The 20,749-nt window shown below is 39.0% G+C and overlaps 1 protein-coding gene and 1 pseudogene across 1 annotated transcript in view; one reads left to right on the forward strand and one right to left on the reverse strand.

Moving 5' to 3' along the window:
• Positions 1-20,749, reverse strand: part of PRKG1 (protein kinase cGMP-dependent 1) — a 1,184,353-nt gene that overhangs the window by 1,161,367 nt on the left and 2,237 nt on the right. The window lies entirely within an intron of this gene.
• On the forward strand, positions 3,927-5,001 carry LOC143653915 (annexin A2 pseudogene; annotated as a pseudogene).

Here is a 20,749-nt window from a genome sequence, read left to right on the forward strand (position 1 = left end):
AAATGCTAAAATTCTAATTTCTCAAGGCCATTATCAACAAATCTCTACTTTAACATCATCACTTGTTGCTCCTCCCTAAGTATCTCAGTCCAGACCCTTCAAGAAGCTCAGGAGAAAGCTCCTCTTACCCTGAACAGAAAACCGCCACCTGCCATTTGCAACCAGTTGTCTCCATTCTGCCTCCTGAAATTATGAAATGCCTCTGCTCCAATACACACAGAACGGACCTTCTTAAAGTACTGAGGTTTGAATACAGTGTCCAAAGCAGAGCTGAGCAATTGTCTACCAGACAATGCAGCACCTTCTTTCCAAGACCATCTGTTTGAATCAGACAAGAATATCATGTCTTCCCATAATGTTCTACACTTTTAAAAACGGTTATTGAATAAAACAAGATAAACTAAAAATAAAATATCATAAACATTTAAACAATATGTCTGTGTATTTAACTAATAAATATATTTTTAGTAACCACATCCCTGGTTGATTCATAGATTACTTATACACAGCACCTAAGTCTTTTCACACATTTCTATGCAGTGACCTCCTGAGAACCTAATTATGAAGATTGTTTCCTGGTTCCAGGGGAATCTTTGCCATTAATTCCCCATTGAACATATTTTTGTTCAGCTTTATAGTTCTCAGTTGTGGGTGAACTTGACCCTACAGCTGTAAGGTTGGTATTGTCTGGAGATGATGTTTTTTTGGTGATGGAAACTGGTGATGAGGAAAGATGCTATTGACATCTCATGGGTAGAGTTCAGGATGGGGCAAAACATCCTACAGAGCACAGGACAGCCCCTCACCCCCTGCATCTGTGACGCACATACGTGCAATAAAGAATCACCCAACCGGTCGCATCAACGCTGCGTAGCCCAGTGGTTCTCAGTGGAGGTGGTGCTGCCCCCGTTGTGGGAATTTTGGAAATGTGGGAGGTCGTTTTTGGCTATCGCAACTGGTGGAGCAAGAGGAAGGACGCTAGATGTCCTACGATACACAGGAGAAACCCGCACCCTGAAGAATCGTTCTACCTCCCGCACAACTTCCAAATCTCCCACGGGTCATTCTCGTGGACAGAAATCTGGCACGTGATTATCGCAGCCTAGAAACCACATCTATTTTACATTTAAACAAAATGCTTACTCTTGCATGGTTTTAAATTACGTTATGTTCAACAGGAATGCAAGCACCATGCAAACAAAGGGAACTGGGTACTTTATTTAGTTTCTCATTTTGGAAAATAAGGTTATTTTGCAGCAGCCCCACTAGTGGCCCTGGAGTCACCAATACAACACTGCAGTATCAGTATGTGTCTTTTGTTGTTACATACAGTGATTCTAGGAAGAAGTAAAAGCACTACGTCTTCAGTTCAACTTCCTATGTAGTCCTTCTCCTGTGATCATTCCCAGCTTGGACAGTCCAGGCACTTATTATGAAAGCATAAATTATTTAATTATGTTTTTATTTTACGTATTTTTCTTCATATTATAGTTAGGGTGCTGTATACACATACATACACACACAATTGTGTATTCGAATAGTTTATATTATCTGTGAGCTTCATTTCAGGGTAGTCAAGAGAGAATTAGGAAATGCATACTATGAAAAGGAGAGCATTTGGTATAAAAGGAGCCACCCTCTGACCCCTCTCCCACTACCGAAGGCACTGGGACATTTCTAGTCCATAACATGAAATGAGAATTTGAATCATTCCTAAGACCTCTTTCAGCAAAGAGAAGACAAACTTTCTAAAAACATCTGATACCAGGTGGAAGAGGAAGACAACAAAGCAAAGGAAGATACAGTCTTGAGAAGAGTGAAGAACAGATACTTCTGTCTGGGTAGCATGAGTGTTCTGATGGATTTTCCTTTCCAAAAAGCTTCAGTGGGTCCATATTGAACAATACACCGTGAAATAGTCTACATCATCAAGAAACCCAAACCACTACCAGAAATCTGAATTATTTAAAGCATCTTGGATGAGAAGATCTCCCAAAATGATATTATTCTCATAAATTTTTTTTAATTATATTTTGAGAGCTGGACTTCTATATATGTAATTTATTTTATTTTAAAAAATGCCCAGGGGCGGGCCACGATGGCTCAGCAGGTAAGAGTGCTTGCCTGCTATGCCCGAGGACCCGGGTTCGATTCCCGGTGCCTGCCCATGTAAAAAAAAAAAAAAAAAAAAAATGCCCAATATGGCTACTTAACTAAAACATGTCGTTTCTTGGGTTTTTCTTAAATGCTTAAGAGAAAGTTTAAATTCTCAGGGGCAATTTTTAGGAAAATAATTTCTATTATAGGTCACATTAACAAAAAACCCTGTTGTTAGCTCACAAAGTATGTGTGTGTACATCTTAGCTTAGAGTGGAAGTGGGAGAACTAGTTAAATTCTACCTTTAAATATATAAAGTAAGAGTAGCATAAAAATAGTTTATACCTAAATACTACCCTGCTGTTTTATAAATGGGTCATTTTAATCGATTTAAACACCTAAAGCTTTCCTAAAATAATTTGTATTTTCACATTACTTAGATAAATGTGATGAAAATTTTTCTGTATCATAATACCTCTCTTTGAGGTTTATTCACTTGCTCCTTTTAACTCTAAGGAAACAATTTACCAAAATTATAGGGAAGTAAAGTGTTGAAATTATACCATAATAGTTTAATTCCCTCCTAAAATTACAGGTAAGTAAACTAAAGTCTACAGAAATGAAAATCACTGGTTGTCTCGTGCCTTAAGCCCAGTTTTAGTTCCCTGCAAATCTTTACAAAACTTATACCATGAAAACAAGAAAACTATAAAACACCAGAGATCTGCAACATTTCATGAAATCACTAGAGACTAATCCTTTCACATGAACCAAAGAACTATCAATCAATGCTGTATACTTTAAAAAATAAGAAAAGGGAGGGGAGAGGGCAGATGGAAATAGCAGGTAAAGAAACCCCTGCAAAATCTTGCCTCATCAATCAGATATGTCCTTCACTCTCCTTATCTCATTCAAAACCTCTTCCACAAAGCCCAGGAGACTTCAGAAGTCAGACCCCTACATTTTGGGTTTGAAGCAAGAGAGAAAGTTAGTGCAATTGCTCACTTTACAGGATGCACCCTTTTTTTTAATTTTCCAATAAAAAGCTTTATTGTTTGCACTTGGTTCACAGCTTGTCAGGTGTTGCAAGGTAGTTAAAAAGATGCCTCCTGGTTGGATGCGAGGCTCAAGCAGAAGACCAGAAAACAAGGGAATGCAGAAAGGTTTCTCAAGGGTGGACTGGCAAATTTTCTGGACCAGAATTTCCAGAACCATTAAATCAGAATCTTTGGGTTTGGGATTTGAGAATCTTCATTTTTAAGAAAGAGCCCCCATGAGATTTTTCAGTGCATTACAGTTTGAGAGCCAGTGGGAATTTGAATGATCTGAGAGTCTTCATAATACCCATTCTCTTCAAATTACTCCCTACCCATCTGCTATGGATTATCATCTAGTAAAGATTTAGATCCTTGAGCCAGACAGTCCTAGAGCAGTGAGCATCTGAATAAGCCACTTTATGTGTTTGGGTAAGTCTCTTAAATGTACAGAAGAGGTGGAATAGTTCTTGCTCAGAGGTACCATGAAAGAACCATCAAATAAAGCAGCTGAGTTCATGCAAATGAAGTACTCTTCACAGAGTTAGCTCTTACCAATCCTGTTATCTCTTACTGTCCCACTTCATCTAAATTAAAATCATTTTTAAATCACATTTTTAATTTGGACAACAAATTTGACTTTGTCTCCAGAAAACTAGTATTAAGGCTATAAACCAATAGCTCTCATTTACTGCATGCCTATGACAAGTCTTGTGCATACCATTAAGTTTTAGGTGGGCTTTATTATGCCTACTTTATAGAAGGGAAACTGAAGTTCAAAGAGGTTAAGCAAAATGGCTAGGATATTACAGACTTTAAAATCAAGCCTGGGTTCGGCATCAGGTGATACGTGAAACTCTCCCCAACCAGCTCAGCTTCTTTCAAAATGTCTACCATTCATGAAATTCTTTGCAAGCTCAACTTGGAGGGTGATCACCCTGCACACCCAAGTGCTTACACCAACTGTGGTGCTGAACAGGGTGCTCTGAACATTGAAACAGCCATCAAAACCAAAGGTGTGGGCGAGGTCACCATAGTCAACATCTCGACCAAACACAGCAATGAACAGAGATAGGACGTTGCTTTCACTTACCAGAGAAGGCCCAAAAAGGAATCTGCATCATCACTGAAGTCAGCCTTACCTGGCCACCTGGAGTCGGTGATTTGGGGCCTAATGAAAACACTTGCTCAGTTTGATGCTTCTGAACTGAAAACCTCCACGAAGGGTCTGACTGAGATCATCTGCTCAAGGATCAACCAGGAGCTACTGGAAATTAACAGAGTCTACTAGGAGATATACAAGACTGACCTGGAGAAGGACATAGTTTCCAACACATCCGGACTTTTGCAAACTGATGGTTGCCCTTGCAAAGAGTAGATGAGCAGAGGATGACTCTGTCATTGATTATGAACTGATTGGCCAAGGGGCCCATGATCTCTAGGGTGCTGGAAAGAAGAGAAAGGAATTGATGTTCCCAGTGGATCAGTATCATGACCGAGTGGGGCATGTGCCACCTCCAGAAAGTTTTTGAAAGGTACAGGGACAGGTACTGTAGCCCTTATGACACGTTGGAGAGCATCAAGAAGGAGGTCAAAGGCCACCTGGAAAATGCCTTCCTGAACCCGGTCCAGTGTATTCAGAACAAGTCCCAGTATTTTGCTGATCGACTATATGACTCCATGAAGGGCAAGGGGACTCCTGAAAGGGCCCTGATTAGGATCATGGCCTCTCACAGAGAAGTGGACATATTAAAAATTAGGTCTGAATTCAAGAGAAAGCATGGCAAGTCCCCGTACTACTCCACCCAGCCAGACACCCAGGGTGACTAGCAGAAAGTGCTGCTGTACCTGTGCGGCAGCAACGACTGAAGCCCGAAATGGGATGAGCATCCTCACGCAATTCTCCCTATGCTTCCAGCTAATGGTTCTAGAAAATCAGCTTGTGGCTAACACCCCCTCGTGCTCATCTCCATAAGGATGACATCAACATTGGTTCCTCACAACCTTATTTTAGTTGCCCAAGAATTGCCTGACTTTCCTGACGAGTCTCTCCTTTCAGCCAAAGAAACAAACATTCCAGGGAGTTGGAAGTGAAACACTTAGCCTCTTGTGTACTGTGTCATAGACAGATGAATAAACTGAATTTTGACTTTAAAAAAAAAAAACAGTCTGTCAGATTCAAAGGCCCTGCTCTTAGCTTCTACATTGTACAGCTGGGTACACTTATTACCTAGACAGGAAAAGAATACCAGAATGTTTCCTCTACGCTTTCCTAGATAATGAGGTTATCTTATAATGCAATCCATGCTGATGTAGCACTAACACATTAGCTTGCATTGGTATGGCACTGTACTGTATAGAAAGCTTAACCTGAATGTCAAAAGAGAGAAATGAGAAAAGGAGAAGAAGGAGCCAGAAAACATAAATCATTGGTTAATCCCTTTCTATGTAACGATGTGCAGACCAGCAGCAGCTGGGAGCTAATTAGAAATGCAGAGTCTCAGGCCCCACCCCAGACCTGCTAAATTAGAACCTGAATTTAATAAGATCCCCAGGTTGGTTATGAAAATGAGAGTTGAAAAGCACTGGGTTCCTTCAACTCAGAGAGCAGATTACTGCAGAGGAGGTCCTGACATGACTAAATTTAGTACAAGAGCGATAGGGGGCAGTGAGTTTGTGGTGAGGGATATGCAGAAAGAAAACTGAGACCACACCACGAATGAAAACATAAAGGCAGGAAAACAAGTCCTAAAAGTGGCCTATGATAAAGCATTGTCTGCGATTCAGGAAATGACTCCAAAATAGGGTCTGTGTTACTTGAGTTTGCAGAATTAGAACCAGGTATGGAGATAGAAATAATAGCAAGAATATGAACGGCAGAAGGCTTCTGACACGAAGTTAAAAGTCATTACACTTATATATGTAATTTATATACTTGGCTAATGAAGTTAGAATCAATAAATAATAACAATTATAGCTAACACTTATTGAATGGCTACCCTGTACCAGGTACTAAACTAAATCTGTTATATGCATGAGTTCATTTAATCCTCTCTAACAACTGAGTGAGGTTTTTCACAACTGAGCAGGTTGAGACTCGGGATATATTTTATATGATTATACCAGGCTAGTAAAGGCAGAGCCTGACTTTAGACTGCCAAAATACTTCACAGGTTTTCCTCCATATTAGTTGACTGACAGACACATTACATTTCCGTGGGAGAAATACAATCTGGAATAGTATTTGTCCAAATCAAAAAGCTCATATACCATAACATCAGTCTCTACCTTACGAGCAGGCCTGGGAATACACAATGGTATAAGATGTTCCCGTGTCATGAAGAAGCTTTAATCACCCTGGGGAGATGGACATATGCATAGAAAGTCCAGTGTAAACGCTCTTTCCTCCTGCACCCTTCATGCTTGGAAACTGAGGTCTGCTACGCTGTTAGAACTTCTACATACAGCCCCATTCCAGTTTCTAAGCCTACAACTCATTTACATCTCAGATATGAAAAGTTTTGCCTTCATCATTTACAAGGACTGAACAATGAACAGACAATGAGAGGGGGAAGACAAAACCTATTGGGAAATAAGGCTTCCAGCCCCACAGAATATGCAATTTTCCATAACCCCTGGCCATACAGATGCTCCAGTCGTACAGAACCTCTGCCCTAAGCAGCAGTTCCAGGGCCTCCAATGTGTGTCCTTGAGCTTGACCCCCTCAAGCTGGTCCACTCAAGGTGCCTGCCTTATTATCATACCTTATGGGTCACTCATGGGGTGTTTCATTTAAATCATTTGCTGGCAATGACTGAACCTACCCAGGGCCTCCAAGAAGGAACTCTTCTAAGAAATTCACTCAAAAATGGTCTTCTAGAACTGTTTGGGATGCTAACCTGAGTAGTAGCATATTTTGTGCCCTTTCTTTGCCAGGCCAGGTTTTTACATGCACTTATTATATATATATTTTTAAAAGCATGGAAACAACACCTAATCACCTCACTTTCACTTGTGCCACTGCTCCATTCAAAAAAGGTCTAGCTTTTCTCATTTCACACATCACTTACAATGCTAAAGCAGAGATTTAAGGAGGGTTGGAAATGCAAACAGGTTTTGTCACTAATGAGCTCAGCATCATTAGCAAATCACAATCTTTCTGAACCTCTACATTTTTATCTGATTTGTTTGTTTGGTGGATGAGCTATGTGTTGTTTGGCTTTGTTAACAGAGGAATTCATGAGAATATGTACTAAAATCCTTTCTAGGAACAAGATGAAATAATTTGTTCATGCCAAAACTAAATTCTTAAAAATCTCTAAAACTTTTTAAACCTTTCATCATTACACACTAGCTAGCACTTCTACGTAGCACTTCACATACGTCATCTTTTGTTATTCCACAAACCCGAATGGAGTATCCCCTGTGGAAACTAAAATTCAGAGAAATGAGGTAATTTGACTAAAGTGACACAGCTGGAATGAGGAGGGGCCAGACTTGAACCTAGGACGTCCACATCCACAGTTTTAATGATCACGACTCATTCTCAGGTTATTCTTTGTCCTAGTTTGCTAGGCTGCTACCACAGTTGCTTCACCATGCGCTGGCTTAAACAATGGCAACTTATTGGCTCGTGGGTTCGAGGCTAGGAGAAATCCAAACTCTAGGCCTCGGCAAGGGCTGCTTTCTCCCCAGAGCCTCTTACATTCTGGTGCTGGCTGCCAGCAGGTCTTGGGGTTCCATGGCTGTCCTGCCACGTGGTGATGTCCTCTCCTTTTTCCTCAGGGCTGCACTGACTTCTGGCTTCCAGCCCCTCCCCGGGGCTTTCTCTCACTGTGTCTAAATTTCTTCAGTGTATAAAGGATTCCACAATCCAGATGAAGGCCTACCCCCATTCAGTGGGCCACACGTTTACCTGAGTAACATCTTCCAGACGTCCTATATGGGTACACACCCAACTGTGGGTCAAGACCAACAATGCGTCTAAATTGGTAGATAAGTCAGTCTCCCACACGGCTTTGCCACAGGAGGCTGATGTTTCTGAGGTCACTCTCCCTACTCCCCACTGGTTCAGTTTTTGACTTTCAACCTCCTGATCGCCCTTAATCTGACTGAAGTTTGATCCAAATAAACGTATGCACAATTATCTTTCAGTAATCTAGCTCAATATAGTTAAAATGAGGGAAAAAGGAAGGAATAGAAAACTCTACTGGAGGCGGTCATCCTGTAAGAAAAAAAAAAAAAGATCCACTGAGTGGTTCCAATTCCATATAAGTCCAAATCTTCCCACTAGCCTTTTAAAAAAAATGTAGTTAAGAGACTTGGAATTTGTTATTTTCCCAAGTGGGAGCAAGTTCCTCAGGATCCTTAAAGAATCAAAAATGTATTTTGAAGAATGAAAAGAAAAATAAATTGTGATTCTTAAAGAGGGCTTTAGTTATTTTATTTAAGAGCAGTTTATATAAACAATTTTATCCTTCCTTTAAAAATCATGTTGTGGGACTTTGGCAGTTTTATTCAGCATAAAAATAAAAAACATCAAGCAAAAAAGCACAATATGGACTTTATAAATTTGAAAAGTTAAAGGGCATGTCAACATTGCTTCAAATGAGTGTCTCATGAATGCAACTCAAGTATAAAAAAGAAACAAATAACAACCTTCGCATGTTTCTGCTTTGGCTTTATGTTTGCTTTTTTAAAATTCTGTCTTCACTGTAGAAAATTAACCTTGGTGATGCCATCAGCATATCTTTTATTTTTAAATAGAAAGAGTTATATATCAATTATCTGATAAAGCAAGTGTACATAAAAGAAAAGTCATAAACCAGAAAGTCACATTTTTTTTTCCCTAGCACTCTCACATTTTGGAATTTATCCCACATAAATAAAAGACATATTAGGAAATGCATGCAAGGATATTAGTTGCTTGCAAGAAACAAACAAAGCAAATAACTATCACTATTATAAGTTGAGGTACATGACTACTATGGAACACTACATGTCTATTAGAAAGACTGAGTGAGACCAATATGAACTGATCTGGGTAGAAGCCTAGAAGCTATTATTAAGCAAAAAACATCAGGGTGCTTTTGGAATGATTCCACTTCAGTTAAAAAAAGAACTCAAGGAGGGTAGGGAAGTTCTATATATGTAACAGTTTGCATAAACATACAGAAAGGTTAACACTGGCTACCTGCTGGAGTGCAGGTGGGAAAATTTGGACGTAATGATGATTGTTTAATAATCAGCATGCATCACTTTTGCAATTAAAACAATTAAGGTAGTAGACACTGCCTAAGAAAAGATTAAATCAGTGACTTTGAGATGCAGTGCATCTTCTTAAGCATCATAAGCGTGCCAAGATTTTTAACATGTCGAGAGCAGACCCACACCAAAGAAACGATTTTCTTCTTGCTCTACCATGACAAAAACCAGTGACTCCACAGTCTTTCTCATCTTGCATGGACTACATGGAGCCTTGGAGTCAGATGCTAAATCCAGATAATCAAAGATTTCTAGGCAGGATGCTTCAAACCCTTCTGCTATACTTCAGGAATTTGTCTTGCCTAGAAAAAGGAAAAAACAAAAGGTATTACTACTGACCTCTTGCTTCACCATGTCTAATGGAGACTAGATTTTCTCTTGCAGACAGTACAATGCATGCCCTACGTTTGATTTATCGTTGATCCTTTCCAGCAGTCTATCAGAGACTATATAAGGTTTTTTGAACCTAGGAATAATGTAAATTACTGCCCCAAAAAGCATTTTTATATACTGACAGCTTCAAATAAATACATCACGGAGCTCCAAAACACTTTATACAGAGGCAATTTTTTTGTCACATAGGGTACCAAAATGCGCATTGTTTTAAATGCTCTCAATTTCTCTTCTTGTCTGTTTATCTAATTAAAATTTATCACAGTACCTGAGAAAAGGGGCCAATTAAGGAGACCAAGTAATAGCTTAATTCAAAACTGACTTCTTTTTATCCATAGTACAACTTCCTTTTTTTACCGCTGGACTTTGGTTGTTGCAACAAACCAAAATAAGTACATTTCTCTTCAACGTTAAACTACAAATGATGCCATCAGCAAGACTTCACTTCCAGTCCCCTGGGGGGTTTCACATGAGTAGGGCCACAGACTGAATGAAATAGCCTTTTACGGGAAGGCTGAATGGCATTTTCCAAGGGAATATTGATTCAAAACTTAGAGTCCATTAGATATGACTCACAGTTTATCCCCTGTGGTAGGCAGACTACTCTGGTTTCCGTTTACCCTAAAATTGTTGAAAGGCAGTTTATACTTAGGACATTCCGTGATGTAAATAATCACATTAACTAGATTATTAATTTTTTAATTAAGGATCTCAGACTGTAATGAGACCATATTAAGATTTACTTGCTTATGTTCTAGAATCATAAAATCATCAAGGAAACTATTAACAGTTTAGAAACTACTAGAAATTTCATTAGCAGCTGACCTATCTTTTGCTTATAATAATTTAGCTCTTTCTTTTCTTTTCTTTTTTTTTTTTTTGTAATGGGAAAGAGGATGAATATGAGGCCATTCTCTTTATTATTCTAGTTTCGCACACATATATTTTTTACTACTACTAATTTTCCATTATTACTCTCAGTTTTCTCCTCTCAGTCAAATATGGGTCCAGAGCTGTAAAAATACAGCTTTTAGGAATTTCCCTCAGACTGATAATGTTCAGAGAACTCCCCAGCAAACACACACTATTTGTTTCTCTTTCGTTTAAGACAATACTGGAGAAGAACACTTCAGTTTGGCTTTTCAAACACACTCCCTAAAACTCACTACTAATTGAAAAACTGTAAGAACGTATCTCCTCAATGATATGCTTTCCAAACATGATCTTTGTTATTAAGAAAGTCAGGTACTTGAGAATATATTTTAAAACTTAACTCAAAATCGCACACTACTCGTCACACCTAGATGTTAAAAAAGTGTACTCCTGCTGCCATCTTGTGGTCATTTTTGAAACCTCTCTCTCTGCAGGAGGGGATTTACATCCCAACTTTAAGTTAGAGTCTCTTTCTTAAGCATGTGGAGAGGTAACCTGCAGTATGCTCTAGAAAGAAGGACGCACTGTTTCACGTTCCTCGTCCTGCATGTAATATTTCCTCTTCTCCTTACATGCTTTTCTCTTTTTACCCACAAAGCCATTCTTCTACTAACAATCATTTAAAAACCCTTTGTCATCATTTGAATTTAGTCCCCTCCAGGGAAAGAGAATACGGGAAAAAATTCCTTAAAGTTGCATTTTTTCAAAGATAGTCCCTCAACTTCCTCGATTTTCTTCTTTTGACAAAGAAAGAAGTAAAGCATCATGTACCTCTGGTTATTAAAAGCCACATACAGAAGAGCCACTTGCAGCCATGGGCACTTCATTACCGGCATGAAGAAGGGACCTGGAGGAGATGAGAAATCACACTGCAGAGACGCTCCGGGAAGAGTGAGCTCCCCGGGGACCTTGGACTGGATGGAGACGAGAGTCCCCACATCCCTTTACTATTTCCAGGCTGTCCTGTTCAGCTGTGGACGCTGCTGCTGCAGGGCAAGGGGATTTGTAGATCTCGAGGGAAATCAAATGTTTTTCTGGTGACCTATCAATGTGAATATTTCTTAACCAGACTGATTTCTCATCAAAATGCATCAAGTATGTTTTCTAAGAGCCACCATTCCGGTCTACCTCTGTACTCCTTGGACAGTCATTCAAGGAGTCATCCAAAGAAGAGCAGAGAGACAACTCAATTAGCCAGAATCCTCCAGAACAGGGAGGGGTTAGCAAGGGGAAACATGAAAGCAATCCACTGCCCTCCTTGTTAAAAATGGCTTTCAGACCATCCTCTCTAAACCTCTTCAGTTCATATCTATATCCACACACAACTACATTTTAATTTTCTTAATACTTTTTCTTAACATCTATGAAACCTTAAAACTTGGCTTTTTCTGAAGCAATAATAGCCACAGACCACGGATTTGGTGTGAGCCAGTTATAAGCTCCTAACCATTACTATTAAATAAATTCACTTGTGTACCACCTAAAAGCACCCCCTGCACCTCCAGTGATAGGAAGAGAAGTCTTTGACTAAATGTGGCTCTGAAATAGATGTGTTGGAAGTAGAGGCAAGTACATCTAAGAACCATCATTCATAAATGAGAAACTTCAAGTGTCAGAGGACCAAGATTCTAATTTTTAGAAACATAGTTCAGATCAGGGGTTCTCAAACATTTTTTCAGCAGTGACTCACAAGATGGCTGATGTTTCCCATGTGCAGCACACATTTGTGAAAGACAAAACTGTGGATGATGAGCAGTTTCCTGCCATATAACTGTAATCCTCCCAGCCAAGAACGCCAACTGGAATGCAAGTCCAAGGCAGGCCCCCGGAGATGCCTGTGAGGGCACTCATTTTTTTAAGACACAAATAATTCACAAATTTAGATTTTTCAACCTCATCTAATCAAATACACACCACCGAGTGTCATGACGCCATAGCTGAAAACTTCCAGAGTCAGTCATGGCAAAATGGATTGACTATTTGAGAGTGATATTATTCTCTGAGAGGAGACTGAGTTGAATTTGAACTGATCTTATTCCCTGGAAGGTTCATTTGTTTATCTTAGATAAATTCTAAGATATGTGCTGGTCTTGCCCTTTCTTCTAAAAGTAATATGTGGGAAGAAAAAAGTATGGCAAGCTGAGGGGTATAGTGGTCGGAATTTTTACAGTACACAGACCTGGTTTCTACCCATGGATTTACAACCTAAGATATAAAAGAATTTTCTGTTTTGAAAATTGTTAGCATACTAGTACATGCAGTCAGGTTCCTTGGTGGCCACGTGATACATGGAATTAGCATTCTCCACACTATACATGCAATAAGAGGCATCAAGAAAAAATATTAATGTTTTCCCAAAGGCTTTAAATTTGCTCCTTAGACAATAGTAGTATCATCTAGTTGAACAAACAGACCCACGAATATTCATAAAGGCAAACATACATTTATTCTTAGAATCCCTATAAGGTTTGCCAGCAGCTCTTTTGCAGCATTTGAGGCAAAAGTGCTCAAAAAAAGACAAATCTGGTGAATTAAAACAAATTTTAAAACATTCCATATATTTGACTAAAAAGGAGGAACAGTCTGAATTTGTTATAAATCAACCAAGAGAATAATTTAAGAACCACAGTGGCATAATCTTTATTACAAGTAAAAGAAAAAATTCTAATTAATTCTATGTAGAAGCCTTACAGGACTTGCTTTAAAAAATGTACACTCAGGTGATAGCGGCCCATTCATGATATCACTCTGCATACCAAAATGCTACAGAAGTGTTTATGTGCATAATCAATTAAGCTTCTTTTTCTTACAGCTCATCTTGAAATTCCTAATCTGTGAAGTCTTCCACTTTGGCGTTTGCTTCATAAATCCCACCACAACCTTCCAGCAGAACGAGCATGAAATGAAAATCCTAGGACTGGTTTGGCAATTACCTAGTTGTGTGACCTTGAACAAATAATTTAACTTTTCTAAGACTCACATACCTTATTGATAAAACGAATTAAATTCCCCTTCCTCTCTGAAATTCTAGGCATCTGCATGAATGTAATGATCTGTCTTCTCAATTCCGAAAGGAATATTGAAGGTCATCTTGAAAATTGTTGTCCCTATGATTTCTAATGAACTGCCACACTCAAGTGGCTTTTGTTAGTGTTTTATTTGCACACTTCCAGTGATGGAGAGCCCACTCCTTTCCTGCAGTAGCACGTCCTGGTTTGTGGCCAGTTACAGGAAAGCAAAATTTTATCTCCCCTTTATTTCTACCCATTGGTCTCAGTTCTATAATCCAAGGCAGTGGGTCTCAAACGGTAACTTCTCCACGGAGGGGATATCTGACAGTAAGTGAACCATACTTTGGTTAACAAGACTGAAGATTTTCTACTGGCATCTAGTGGGCAGAAGCTAAGAATGCTGCTAAATATTCTATAATGCACAACACAGCATCTCACAATAACAAAGCATTATCTCGCCTAAAATCCCCAGTGCCATCTCAACTTGCTGCATAGGAAAAACTTCCAGTAGTTAAAGTAACTAACAGCTTTCTCCTCTTAACATCCTTCATTGCATGCCTTTGTTTCAATAATTCACTGGAATAAAACCGGATATGTCTCCTCCCTCTTTTGAGATAGTATTTCTATTGGTAAAGCCTAAAAGGAAAATCAGCCTTTATTTAGCAGCAATATTCCATTGCTAATGCTGGAACCCTGCCTCTAGAGATACTGATTTAGTTTTTTTTGGGTGGGTCTCAAGGGTTTGCATCTTAAACAAGTATCCTAAGTGGTTCTGAGGCAGGTGGTTGGCAAATTACACTCTTAACTCCTGTTACACAAGATGTGATGCCAGCAGCAGTAGCATCAGTGTCACCTGGAAGCCAATTGGAAATGCAGAACTTCAGGCACCATCCTGGAGCTGCTGGACCTGGGCTGCATCCCTGTTACGGGCATGCACGCCAAGGTTGGAGGAGCACTGCTTCAAGACACTAGCTCCCACACTAGGTTGAACAGTAAAAGCACCTGATGAGTTTTTTCTTAAAATCTGATATCCCCAGAGATTCTGATATATTTGGTATGAAGTTCAGCCTGAGCTTCTGAGAGGTTTATTAAACTCTCCGACTGATTTCAATGTACAGAGCCGCTTGAGAAGCATCGGCTCTATCCCTCAGTGGTTAAGGAAGTTTAAGCAGTCGCGTTTAGACATAGTCTTCCTCTCAAACAAAAGGAGCTTTTAATGCAGGGGGATTTCTAAGACAGCCCCTCACTCACACATCAGGATTTTCTCTAGCATTCAAATACAATGTTGAAGAAATTTAATAGGGGATTGTATGGATTTGTAAAGAAACAACTAGAGATGTGGTTATTCTCATTACAGAAAGATTCAATTCCTAGACCTTATATACTGAAGTGTTTATTAATGAAAATTAACTGGAGTCAGAGGGACTTCCAGCTCAACTTTTCGGCAAACTACTAAAGAAATATCAGGAAAAAGAGTTTATACCATATTCATAAAATGATCGTGTACTTAGTTCACAAGTTTCCTTAAATAAAATGTTTTTAAGTAGTGATAGAATTGTATCACTTGTCAATTCAACTAATATACTGAGATTTTAAACCCAATAATGTGCTGATAGATGTGTAACAATGGGCTCAGAAGTGGGCACCCTGATTTGTATTCTTTTCTGATTTATGTGGTATGAAAACTTCCACCAGAGCTGATTGCAAGTTACAAACATGGCAACACTGCACACAGATTTAGGAAGATATGCTAAAAATCTGTTCTTGCAAGCTGTGACTCCAGCACACCATTCAAGAAATAAAGAAAAAAAGTTTTAAGTATACACACACACACACACACACACGCATACACATATACACACACATCCATACATATGCACATATAGACACAACACAACACTATTTCCTCTAAGCATCCATAGTATGAAGTACATATTTTAGCTTCATATTAATTGTAGACTTTAAATTCTATAAATTATATTTTTGTAGTAAGTAATCTAAATTCTCAGTATCGATATATTAACTACTTAGGACTAATTTCCAATAATATTCCAAATCAATATTCACTAAAGAAAGGTTAAATGCACCTAGCACATTGTACAGGACAAATTACAATTAATCTTTTAAAACTTTCTTTGTCAATATAAATTTTATATCCGTTGAATTTAAAATTACAGTATTTTCTAAGGTACTATGGGCTTCTATGATATTCATATATAAGAAACAATAAAAAACGGCTTAAAATAAAACCAGCACAGTGTCCCCTGAATTCTGTGATCTATCGATGATGTTGGCCAGTAAAGGAGAAAAAGGTTAAGCACTTGAAAAAAGAACTCTGTTGTTTAAGAACAACAATAAATAAAGCAGGGGAAATTAGTTCTACTAGCGGGTTTTCTATAATAAAACAAACCTATGTAAAAGATATACATTTTCTTGAAATGTCAAATTTTTTGCTTTGAGTAAATATCTTAAAGCATTATAAATTTTCAGTATGAACAATTAATAAATAGTTATTTTTAAATCTTCAAGAAAATTAAAATTGCATAATATCTGAAATATCTGAAGGCCAGGAAGATTTAGAGAGGTTTACAGTGAGGTTAGAGTGATATTTTGAGCCAGAGTTTTCCTGGCAGAAATCATCTGGCAGAGGTGACAGGTGTCAAGACAAAAAGAAAAATACAGGACCCAAAAGAGACAACACAGACAGATCCAAGAACAAATAAAATAGATAAAATCTGTCACTAGGTAAAAGTGAAAAGTAGTGCTTCTATAAGAAGCAGCAAACATTCATTCCAGTACTCTGTTCTGGGAGAAAAAAACAGGCTGTGTGCCCCACACAAGCACAAGCATTTGGCACACTACAAGATGCTGTGATCTGTTTTATACCAGACTATAGAGGTGACATCTCTTGTCCTCAAGAAACTGGTTTGGAAATTAGAGGGGTTTCAGAATAATAACTACTGTAAGAAGATGTAAGTTTGCAAACTGAATAAAAAGGCAGTTTCGTGTATACACACATCTCTTTTCTCTTCAGGGACCAAACAGCACAGCACAAGCTACTCTCGAGGTCAATAATACTCTTTTCTGGCAATTCCCAAACTTCTGAGCTTTCACTTTTGTGAAACAGGATATGCTATCCCTGGTTTATCTCAGAGCTCACAGTAACTTCCAAGAGCTACAAGAAACCTAGATAACACTGGGCCCTAAACTCTGATAAGCAAATTCTCAATGGCAAATGAAAATAATTATTCATACCCTGAGCAACTATGAAATCACCTGAAAATCTTATCGAAAGAAAGAGTTTGAATGCATTCTCGGCACCTCTTGCATAGTAGGTGAGGGGGCACAGGGAAACAGGCTTTTAGTTAAGAAAGGCAAAAGATCTGACATCTTTTGTTTATTCAGGTCTGTTAGGAATTGTTTCATGCGGGTCACATTTCTAAAGAATATGTAACTAAATGCAAAACCATCAGCTACACACACATCAATGACTCAAATGGAACAAGAACTCTTGGTGTACTACAAATACATGTGGAAAATGTACCTGATTTGGGAACCGAACCAATCTCAAAGCAAGTGAATGTGTCTAATAACAAGTAGAAACAGATGATTAAAAGTTAAAGACATCAAACCTGAATTTTCATTCTGGTATCATTTCTGAGATACTTTAAAAAGAACTTCAGCAGTAATTTGCTCACTTTTCTCATCACTAAAATCAGGGTATTAAATGTCTCCTGTACAGCGTTAACTGAAATTATATATGAAGTGCTTATATCAGAACCTGCCTCCTGCAAAACACACGTGGCAAGATGAAAAGATGTAAAGAAGCCCTTCTGCCCCCAAAATGCCCCTTTTCCCCATCAACCTGGTTCCCCTTAAACTGCCCCGAATACTTATGCATCGGAGTAAATTAAATGAATGTTCTCTCCCTAAAAGCCCCTGTTAGAACATTACTATGTTAATCAGGAAAAGGTATCAGATCAATGTAATAATATATCAATCAGTTAGTGATCAATTCATTTCGATGGTAGGAATGGTAGTGATGAAGGGATTAGCATAAGGGGCTCACAGGGAAAAGGCAAAGGGTATATATGAGCAAAGGCTATATATCCAAAGGAGACTAGAGGAACCGCAACTAAGATAATTTTCACACCCTTCATAACTGCTATTTGTCAGCCCTGCCTACGTGACACCGAGCTAGAGAAGTTGGGTGGTGAAGGAAGGAGAGGAGAAGGTTGGTAAAGGACAATCCCAGATGCAGGACTGCCCAAGGAAATTCCCAAAGTTTATATGTGGGATATCAGAGTTCATTGGTCACTTTCCCATGAAGTCAGTTTAGTGCCCAGGTTCTAAGACTTTTTTTTTTTAAAGTCCTATTGTATTTAGGGCAGTTTCATTTCTTCCTAATAGAAGAGATTCCCCAGTTACTAGGATGGACTGGCCCCATCCCAAGGCTGTATGATTCAGTGCGTTAGAACTTGGGCTCCAAACACTGTCAGATTTGAGTTTGAAACTTGTCTCTGACATTTTTTAGCTTTGAGACTTGAGGCACGTAACCTCAGATGCCTCACCTGAACTCACCTGAAAAGGGGGGATTATTGTGAGAAAATAATGAGCTACTGTGAAGAGCTTAGCACACTGCAAGATGGATAAGATTAAATAATTTTAGTATTGCTCTCATTGTTATTTTGCTGATGCTGGGTCCAGAATCCAGCTGGGACCAACTCGCTTCAAAGAAGTAGCAAGACTCACAATTAGGCCAGTCTCGTTGATTTGGCTAAATATCTTTTATCAGTAGGTCAAACCAGGCCTGAATTAGATCAGAGATACAAAAAGCAATGCGTGTTCTGGGCCATCCATCCCAAGAATCCATGTCCTAGTAGAAATTTCAAGCTCCAAATGACCGAATTGACATCATTATTAATCAAGGGATTTATGACAAGAATAGCTCAAATGGCTTTGGAATACAGTCTATGATTAATTCCCCAACAGATTAATATTCATGCTTGCTTTGCTTAAACTTATTTTTTTTTTTATGCGTGCAGCTCCCTGAGCACACACCAGCCAACTGGACAGCCAAAAGAAGGAATTTGGGTGGGTGTAAAGAATGAAGGGAAAGATTATTCGGACATTTAAAATGAGGAATAGCTAATTCTTGAAGTGGAGTATATGCACGAAGCGAATAAAGAGTTCAAGAAATTATGGCGTTGTTTGGTGAAAAATGATATATAAATTTAAAATACAATCATCATCATCCAAGATGCCACCTGCAGTTTTCAATGATAATTATTTGATCCCTAATGGGCCTTTCTAAGGGGTCTGAAAATGAGCACTGTACTAAGTCAGATGTTTTCTTTTTAAACACGATCATCATATTATACACTTGATACTTATGCTAAGAGCTCAGATCTTCCTTTTCCCTAGTATAATTTTCATCTAAGCATTCCTTAGATACTTATCAATTTGAATGGAAATTGTGCATTATACCCTCTTCGAACACATGGAAATCTGGCTAATTGGGCTAACTTGATTAAAATAGTCCGTGAATTCTACCATCTCCTTCCACTGCAATAAATGCTTAAGTTATTTTTGTCACCTCATGAAAATATTTGAAATTGCAGTCATTTGCTAAAGCAAAGTCTATAGGCAAAAGCTCTTTTACCATTCTGCTCACCGAAAAGAATTCATATACATTCAAAATATTTTTCCCTAGTATAAAAACTGGGCATCCTAGTAAAGTATGATATGAAGCTGTGGCATGAAAGAGCTATCACTCAAATCCTATAGCAACCATAATTGTGCATTAGCTTTGCAATAAAGCAGTCTCTTTCAGCCCCAGAACTCATCATGACCTTTACCAAAGGACACAGGAGGTGATGGAATATCTACTCCCCCCCAAATCCAAATACCTAAAAATTTAAAAATACACTTTTTTATTTTGAAAGCCTCTTGATTGCTGTTAAATGTTGTATCCCGGAAGTACTTTTTAAAAGTATTTCCTTTTTATGGCCAAAATAAACATGTCGTATCTTTGTCATTGATAATTAAAGCTGGCTCTTTAAGTGCTAGATGAGTACCTAATTCCACCAGTAACAACTGCCATACATTATACCTGTCAAAATTCTGAGTCAGCTTGCTGAAAATAAACTCCTCACTTCCATGTGAAAGTATGAAACCAAGCGCTGAGTGGGAAAAAGTTTGCCCTCACTCCCAGCGTTTTAAATCAGCGCCGAGAGGAAGTAAGAAGGGACTCCAACTACACGCTGCAGAAATATGCGCTTAATCTCTACTGCGCATGATCCACGCTCCTGATGGGTCCTTACCCGTAACCTGAAAAATGTGACATATTAAAAGTACAATGTGGACACACGAAAGATCAGCCATTTCTCTCCAGTAAATATAAAAACTCCCTCATACTCTTAGAGAGATTCTTTGTCGGAAAGAAAAGAAAAAACAAAGTGCTTCCTTGAGAGTCAGTTTCTGAATGAGAGTGGACTCTGGCGGGAGGGTGTCCTCCCATTCTCTCCAGACCCTGGTAAAATCTCCTCTCTACTGGGAAGACGTACTGCTACCCCGAGGAGCACTGCTCAGACACAGAAATCTGAAATTTCAAAAATGCGATAAAGCCCGAGCCGGGCAGCTCTGGGAGGGAAGCAGCTGCCGGGTGACCGCTGATGAAGCGGCTTATTAAGGAGATGGGCAGATTGATTCCAGCTGCTGAGTGCGGGGCAGGGCTGCGGCCGCGGAATGCGCAGCCGGGCAGAGGCGAGAAGCAGCAGCGTCCAAACGGAGGGCAAGGCCAAATATTAGCTCCGTTTTCAGTCCCGGCCTGAGAGAAAGAAGAATGCCATTGTTCCATCCGAAAGGGCCATTCAAGGCAGGCTAGGCCAAAAGGTGCCATGTGGACAGCGTCACTTCCTAAGTGGAGTGTCACTCGAAAAATCTGAAAGCGTTCAGAAGGGACCCGCATTTCCTAAGGGGGAATCCTTTCTGCCAGGTTCCTCGTTTTCTCTCTA

The sequence above is a fragment of the Tamandua tetradactyla genome, chromosome 13 (genome assembly GCF_023851605.1).
Source record: "Tamandua tetradactyla isolate mTamTet1 chromosome 13, mTamTet1.pri, whole genome shotgun sequence".
NCBI lineage: Eukaryota > Metazoa > Chordata > Mammalia > Pilosa > Myrmecophagidae > Tamandua > Tamandua tetradactyla.